Below are 9,415 nucleotides of genomic sequence, written 5' to 3' on the forward strand. Positions count from 1 at the left end.
CAGTCTATTGAACATTCAGCCTTCCAGAATAGCAATTACGATAAACAAATCCGCACCCAACTTTTTTTGTTGTTGCATATTTGGAACTAACATTCCATGTAAAAACTGCACTTGCATGACTTGCATCAAAAACAACATTAAACATTTCTGTATAGGCCTATGTTTGAAATACATCTATAATTATAAGCATTAAAACAAAACGATAGATGTATAAAACATTTACTTTATTTAGTCAGGCAGAAATTGATCACAAGTCTTGTAGTAGTCCGGTTTTATTTATGGCAGGCCTTAGTTCACAGATCTGATGTCAATTAACAATTAACTAAATGTTAGCCCAGTGTTAATATTTAGCCTTTGTATTCATGTAAATCACAAAAGACCCACTTTCCATGGCTAAATGTGTTATATACATTTGCAACTGAAAATCTGCTGTGAGATTCACTGTTAATGCATAGTGCAATTACTGGTAAATTTTGGGATGAATGTGTCACTGTTGGTAGAGAAGGTTTGGCATTCTAACCTGTATCCCTACTTTAAACACAAAGGATTTTGTCTGATTTTCACACCCAAATCAATGGCAGCAGTAAAGATGGGAGATTAAAACACATAGTAAGCAGAGTGATATGAACCAAACCCTGACTGACTCAAATAAATATTTGCCAAGCGATGGAATGTACATCGGTACAATACTCTCTCAGATGACACATTCACAGAGTATACAAGCACAGTTTATTCCTCCAGGTCAAGCTGAAGAATATAATTCACTGATTAGTTCAAGAAATGTTTAGTGTAATTATTTATTATTTTATACTAGGAAAAAGGTTAAACTACCACTCCAATTAAGGAAAAGATGATTATTCAAATCTACACAGACATAAGGAATAATTTGCTGCATGTGCCAGAGAAATCAACGTCATGGACACAAAAATGTCTCTTCCTGACAGAGAGTGGGGTGCACACTTCCAAAATATTAGGTTGCATAATACACGTAGGTTGCATAATATTTTGGCTAAATTAAAAAGGGTATAAAGAACTTGTGCACTAGAATCACTAGAACGTGTTAGTTTTGACAGGACATGGTCTTTAGAATAACAATCAGATACTCCATAAACGTCAAAGCAAAGGCTAAGGTAATTAATCAAAGACAGGAGAGAAACCCTGTCAAGAGTTTTAGCCTCAATAATTAACTTAATTTTAAATCCAAAATATAATTCATGCTCTCAAATGAAGACACTTTCCCCCACAAAGTACTACAGTTAAATCTACATGGAAAACAACTGATTATCTAATATAAAAAGTATAGTAAGTGACCTTGACATTCAGTATCACAGTCCCACTTTGATGTTTTTATCTGTTAATATTCTATGAAACTGAGTTTAGAGCACACATATTTACTGTACTTCATGAAGGTTTTTCCTCTTTCATAAAAAATTACAGCACCAACCTCCTAAAAGCTGCAGTTATCAATAGGTTTCATTACTTGTTCCATTCAGTGACCACTCATTATGCAGAGAAATAGATTTCATTTAAATAAGATGAATCTTATTGAGTCAACTTGAGATAGCCAATTAGCTTAAAATCAATTCAGATAAGGGATAGTTTTTTACACTCATAAAAATAAAGGTTCCAAAAGGGGGTTTTCACAGTAATGCCATAGAAGAAACAAGGTTTCATGAATGTTAAAGATTCTTTATGGAACCATCAATGCCAATAAATAACCTTTATTTGCACACAAGTGCATGCAATATGTGCTGTGAAAAGTTACACAGCAACATTCAGTTTAAGTGAGCTGTGTAGATTAATTTTGTATATATTATTTTGTATAATGTGCTAAGACTCAAAGGGGACAAACGGTTGAGTTTTTGAACTTCAAGCAAAGTTAGAATGTGAACATAAATATAACAAAGATGACTAAATCCATTTTAAAGTCACAGGGACAAGAACACAAATGTTAATGAGTAATCCAGGATCTCAGGATCTTCAAATTATTTACTTTGTTTAATGTTAATCATGTTAAATGAAGAGTAAGAGTTGACAATTTTGGAAAGCTCTAATGTGCATTTCTTTAAACATCTGCTCTGACTTCCTTAAACGAACAGTTAGAATAACACACCAAAGAAGGTCAGACAAGTTTAAAGTGGCAGAGGTGACCGAATTTTCATTATTGAGTGAACAATTAACTTAGTAGTGTCCTAGAAATGTCAGAAGCAGCAAAGTGTAGGGTAAATAGACAGAATTCCCTGGGATAGGAGTGGACCAATTATTTATTGCTATCCATAAAACAGTGTATCGGCCTGGAGCAATTATTCACACAACTCTATGGTGGTGAAGCTCTGTGAAATGCACAAGGGCACAAGAACGAGTCACTATTCCTGGCTCATTTAAGATGAGATGCCAGATCATACCTGTAAATCTGTCACATTCAACGAGGATGTGTGCATATCACTTGTACAGTATGCAGGCTAAATGATGACAATAACCTCATTGGCAGGGAGTTTTTCCTTACTCATATCCATTATTAAAATGAGAGACATCCGTGGAGCATGTTTATGCAGTGAACATCGAGAGTGAGGGCTGATGTGATATCCTTTATCTGTATAGAAACAAACGACAGTCTTATGGATAAATGTTATTTGGAGTTCTTATCACACTGGAAAGAGAAAAGGAAATACAGCAATACCCCAGCATTTTATCCTTGTCCAAAGGGAATGACAGGCATTGGCATATTTACAACATGTTTATGAGCTGTAAACGAAGATGAAACGCCATTCTCAACAACTTAAGCATATTGACTTCTAAGTAGGTGTAACACCATAAGAACCTTTCAGAGGAAAAACACCATAAATCTGCATTTGAAAGGACAAAGAAACATACAATGCATGACATGTGGCCTACTTATCATCAAAGGGAGTTTAGACAGCTACAAACACAAGGACATAATATTCTGTTGGTTCAGTAAGGATATAAAATATTATTAAAGGGGTCATCGGACACCTTTTTTACCCTGTCAGAATCAGCTCTGTTTTTAGTAAGCCATTCTAGTCCATGTTGCTTTAAATGCTAATGAGCTCTGCTGACCCCGCCCCTCTCTTCCGTGGGGTGACGAGCAGACTGTAAACTTCAGCCGCAAAACTAGCTAACTAGCACATTATTAGGAAAGCCGATTTGCAAAGATTCATAAAAAAACCTTATACTCTCTTCTTGTAGGGGAAGTCGTGGCCTAATGGTTAGAGAGTCGGACTTGTAATCCAAAGGTTTGAGTCTCAGGCCAGCAGGGATTGTAGGTGGGGGGAGTGAATGTCCAGCGCTCTCTCCACCCCGCAATACCACGACTGAGGTGCCCTTGAGCAAGGCACCGAACCCCCAACTGCTCCCCGGGCGCCGCAGCATAAATGGCTGCTCACTGCTGTGTGTGTGTGTTCACGGTGTATGTGTGTTCACTGCTGTGTGTGTGCACGTTGGATGGGTTAAATGCAGAGCACGAATTCCGAGTATGGGTCACCATACTTGGCAGTATGTCACTTCACTTCACTTCTTTAGATGAAGCTGGATCAAAATGATTCGCGCGAACATAGACGCATTTAGGCAGATCGGGATCGGCGCATTCCCTTCAAAACAAAAGTAACCTTAATCCTCTGCGTCTTCAGCGGCTCAGATGTCGGGAGTAAATGACGACTGCTATGTTCATTATTACATCCAACAACAATACACCTCAATCACTTAATCAGAGACATTCTTGTCTTCCCCTGCCCCGGAGTCAATGGGGGACAGCTCACACAGCTCACTCAGGGCGGGTCTAAGGTAAGACAATCCTGTCAATCAACTCTCGTGGGAGGGGTCTGTGCAGAACTACGTCATTCTGACAGGAATCTCAGAACAGCCTGATTTGAGAGAGGGGATTTTAAAATAGGGATTCATAAAATAATGAACTACAATCCCATGAGACTTTGCAAACAACATAAATCAAACAAATTGATTTTGAATAATTAGTTAAACGTATTAAAACAATATAAAGTTAATCACCTAAAACATGACAATTAAATATGATTTAAAAATGAGATCAAATTTTTAGAGAAGTAATGCTGGCTGATGGTTTTAACAGAAGTATATCAGGCTGATACTCTCCGAGCTCATAGTACATCTGTTTTGAAAGGTTTATATACAGAATCATTAAAATCTATTTCTCAACGCAGAAAATCAAAGGAATTTTTAGCTCTGGAACCCACCTGTTGTGCTCTACAGACACAATCCATCAGGAAATAAACATGAGAAAAAGCTATATATTTCCAAATATATGTTTGAGCGTGTAGAAGTCGGTGATGTTGGCAAAAGGCATGAGCTCCAGACACCGGTGCTTGTCTCCAAAAGTTGAAGTCTACTTTCCACTAGCTGACACTTTCCACTGAGTCTGCCAAGTAGCTGCAGAGCTTTGAGAGGAAATGAACTAACAAGATTAAAAAAAAAAGCTCTTCACAATAGGTGAAAGTTGGTCTCGACAGCGGTAGCTTAATGATAAATATTCTAGCTTATGAACACATTCCAGACAGGTCTGCGATGACGGCGGCCATGTTTTAGTGATGTCTGTTGAGCACTGTTGATGAACCTTTTTCTAGTATTCAAAAATAAGGTAAGAATTGCAGAAAGCAAAGTATCACAACCGTTTGTTCTGAGGCAATCACTTTGTTAGATATTTTTTGTGTAGAGTTTACTCTTTAAAAAAGCAGCCTGAACTATGATCACAAGAATTCTGAAATTTTGGCCACTTGGTAGTTGTTATTTATGTCATTCAAACCAATTAAAAAACAAGGCAAATTGAAAACGAAAAGATGAATGAGATGTTAAGAAACAATATTATTCCCCTCCACTTATTTATATAATAAAAGTGATTTATAAATATTTTATTTATAATAAAAAGTGATTGACAACTAATTCATATAGACAGACAGATAGATTCAAATATTGCCTCTTGTATAAAACAAATACATTAAAAAGACCTTGTTCTACCTCCAGTATGTTGTATAATCAGCATGTCTAGAGTGGCATTAGTTTAGCAGTTGAAAGCTTTAAGCCTGCTTAACATTAGTAAATCTTTACAAATATGCAGCATTCCTCTTTTTAGTCTTTGTAACTTTGAATTGCACTATAATGTCTTCCACGTATCCTCAGTATTCCTCTCCGAACTTACAACCGATAAGAACAATGAGATTTGTCAATGTCCTGCTGGTAAGATTTGCAGGAGTAAATTTAGCATTTTCATTTCTGTTATGCTCTGAATAACTATGAATGTTTATTTGTTAGTCAGATGAACATGATTGGAAAATAAATGAAGGCCATCTGAGTGTCTGGCCTTGTAGGTAACCCCAGAGAAATGCTGGAGGGAGAAATTTCACGACCGTTTAATTCCCCAAAGGTTGGCGGGTCAACCTGTAATAGTGTTTGTTTACCACACATGAGCTCTTTATTGTATTACTGCTGGATTAAAATTAAATGAGCGTTTAGAACTGCTCACATGACTCTACATAATGATGGGTTTAGCGACAAAATGAGATTCTGAACACAGTGCACACTATTCAAGCATGAAGTTGTGGTCTGGACTGGAGCACGCCTCAAGAGAGCCATGAAAAAAATACATTTTCAGGTTACTTCGAAAGCAAAGCATAAAATATATTTGCAGACATACAAGCTGAGACATTTATTAAACATTCTCAGATTAAATTAATCTGGTAGCTGTGTGTGTACATCCCTCTCATGTGACTGGCACCAGGGTTTGACTAAAAAAGTAAATAATTACTTTTAAACGTGCTAGATAGGTGATTTCTAAGCTTATGTAACTCATCACACCAAAGGTGTATTCCAGTAAGCAAGACTAACTTACCGCCACCTATACCCTGAACGCCCAATTAATTAACCCTAAACTTGTCCAAGGTGTGCCAGTACCAAAACCGTGACTGTGAGTAAGTTGTCAACCCAAAGTATGCTCAGTGAACACACCAGATATTCATAACAGAGCACTGAATCCATGAGTCACTAGAAATGTATGCTAAGAAGAAGCGTGCTTACTTTTTTCTTCTTCTTTTGCTGACTGGCAAATTGCACTCTTAATGGATATCACTACCTGATTGGCAGTTGTGCATTTTTAAAATCGTATAGTTTAATTAATGTGAACAAGAATTTTGTTATATCGTTTGCTTGAAGCTAATTCCGAACTAAAAGAAAGATTATAGCGCAGCTTTGCACGTACAAAACATAAGATCAGCAGGTTTGTCATGATGACTTTGAGCTCAGCTACAATAGTAAAGAGTTATTTGACATAAATGTTCACCATAAAAAAATCACCACATTGCCTTGTGTAATTATTAAACTACAAAAGTCTGCAATAAAATGAAATCAAAATATGAAAAGAAATTGCTTTGATCAAAGACTTTGATTTTACTAACCTACAAAAACATAATAAAATTGGTTTTAAAAATTAGCCCTTTCATTTGACAAGCCATTTTCATATTATTCTTAAGCAAACAAGACAAGTTAATTAACCTGGGTGGTAACTCTTGTTTTTGATTATAAGGATAAAATTTAATTTTAGTAGTGAATCATAAATCATAAAAGGCAACTTCCGTTAACCAAATCAAATTAAACCCTAGTGCTGATCCTCTCCATTTTGTGATATTCCACAACATTCGTGCCACAGCCACAAAAGAATCTTTCATAGGTATAAAATGTCAAAACACAAAGCTCTGTGTGTGCAGCAAATTAAATTGACATATCTAACTATCTGGAGGTTTATCTCACTAATCAATAAAAGGATTATACTTCATCCTCCAGGCAAGCATGCTGACCAAAAATAGGAGCCTCATATAGACACTCAAAAAGACAAAGAGTGACTTTTTGTGTGTTTGAGGCTGAGAATTTACATCTTGTGTTGGCATACTGGTAAACCATAATAATTGTTTGACATTTAACATGGGATGGAAAATAACAAGATGTGATGCACTGTTTTATGCAATTGAAATGATTCAGTTGTAAACAAAATGATGTACCTAAACTTCAAATTTGCTATGATGTAAACTACATCATAGCAAATAAATAAAATTAAGTATAACAGAAAATAGTACTTTTGTAAACAATTAAAGGAATTCTGCGCTCAATTGAAGCAAAACCCAAAAATCATCCAGGAACATGTCAGTGAGCTGATCTGACGAGTCTAGTTTGCCAGCACAGATTTATTGCATCTTAATTCCCATTACCTCAGTATCTGGCACCATTATACCTACAATCCACACTAATCACAACAACTGACAGAAATAGGATTAAGTATAAATGACCTAAATATAAAATCAAAATGCCATTTCAGTCAGTCTTCAAAAACATTCCTTATAGTGATCGTGTAACGGCTTTCATAACATTTAACTCGAAATCTTTGTTTTCTTTTATCAGTATTTTTTGACATCAACACATGGCTGTTAACATCTGTTGGGAAATGCCAGCACGGATATACAGCATTAAAAATAAATAAATCTAATAATTGAATTGTAGATTTTTGAAAGACCCATTTCTTTTGAATGCTGCCACATTTGCTGCCATATATGGGCTTTTTTTTTTTTGCTTTGAAAATCCAAGCACTGAATTTTCTTTAAGGGGTTTTAAGGGGATATTGTAATGAGAATAAGATGGCATACAAATATTGGTCACACTTAATTTTAATGTACAATTCTCGCTATTAACAAATCATTAACTACAAATTTTGCCTCAGTAACTCCTAATTTGCTGCTTAGTATAGTTAGGTAGTTGTTAAGTTCAGGTATTGATTAGGGATGTAGAATATGGTCATGCAGAATATGTGCTTTATAAATACTAATAAACAGCCAACGCGTTAATAATAGGTATGCTCATCAATTTATTTGAATTGGTCCCTATATTAAAGCGTTGCCCAAATATCTTGTGAAACGACATCATTGTGCGCAATAATGCGAATAATCACAGGATGGCAGGTCTTTTGAAAATCAGAAGAAGACAAAAATCTTACCAGACACCATCAACGCGTCTACTCTTCACGCTTAAAGGGATAGTTCACCCAAAAATGAAAATTCTGTCATCATTTTCTCACCCTCAAGTAGTTCCAAACCTATATGAATGTCTTTGTTCTGCTGAACAATCAATGGTGCCCCAAAACAGCATGGTTACAAACTTTCTTCAAAATATCTTCCTTTGTGTTCGGCAGGACAAAGAAATTCATACAGGTTTGGAACTACTTGAGGGTGAGTAAATGATGACAGAATTTTCATTTTTGGGTGAACTATCCCTTTAAATGCAAAGAGGAACTCTTTCAGAGCCAAGAAACCAGCATTTCACTCATGGGCCATCAGCTGGAGTAGTTCTGTGATGAGTGCAAGGCCAAACAAGTAAGAGCAAAGCTACTTGATTGCCAAGACATTCTTATCAATAGATGCAGGACATTTCTTGGCAGGTGCACAGCTTTTAGATGCTCTTTCTTCTTCCGAAAGTGCAGCCCCTGACAATCACTTTTTCCTCTGCATTCATCCATACCTTTTTACTCACGCTCATGCTGTTCCAAACCTATATTCTTACTTTCTTCTCTATCCACCTTTTTCTTCAACGCGGAAGTAAGCCTATGGTTGAGACTTCCGGTTCATTAGCTGCTATAGGTAAATAACGAGAAGAATTACAACGTGCAGTAAACGGTAAAACTGTTTGCACTACAAACCAGTGTGTTCATAATTAAGATAATACATTAAAATAATAAGGTAAGACACACCAATTTTCAATATTAAGCAGCAAAACAAGCTATTTTGTACAGCTAAAAGTAACGCAGACTGAACCAGAAGCTATACCCATGGAATTTACAAATAGGTGGATAATATAAAAACAAAAAGGGGGAGTGGGTGGGGGGGTCGGGGGTGGGTGGGGGCATACAGTGGATGTCAGGAGGCCCCAATGTCATTTGTTTCCCAGTGTCCTTTGAAATATCTTCTCTAGAGTTTGTGGAAAAAAGAAATGCATAGAGCTGTAGAATGATATGAGGGCGAGTAAATGATGACAGAATTATCCCTTTAAGAAAAACATATCTACTGTATAATAGCTCAGTCATTTTCCTGGATATTGAACTTTCTTCAGCCTTGGTCCACGCAGGTTAAAACGGTAAACTTTGCATAACGAGGATGGAGACTGAAAGCCTAAATTGAGATAAAGAGGGGTTACTAACTATCAGGGACATACTCAATAGTCTTGTTCTGGCAGAGTTGCTTCAGGCAGAAACAGCTGTGTTGTTATGTCATGCTGCTAGCAATAAGAAAACACATTGGCAGACTGAGAATTTTTGGGGCATTTCTTTTTGAGAGCAGGGCAGCTGGCTTTCAGGCCTACCCCAGTCAGGACCGCCATGTGAAGTAACCCAACA

Source organism: Barbus barbus (genome assembly GCF_936440315.1).
Source record: "Barbus barbus genome assembly, chromosome: 34".
Taxonomy (NCBI): Eukaryota; Metazoa; Chordata; class Actinopteri; order Cypriniformes; family Cyprinidae; genus Barbus; species Barbus barbus.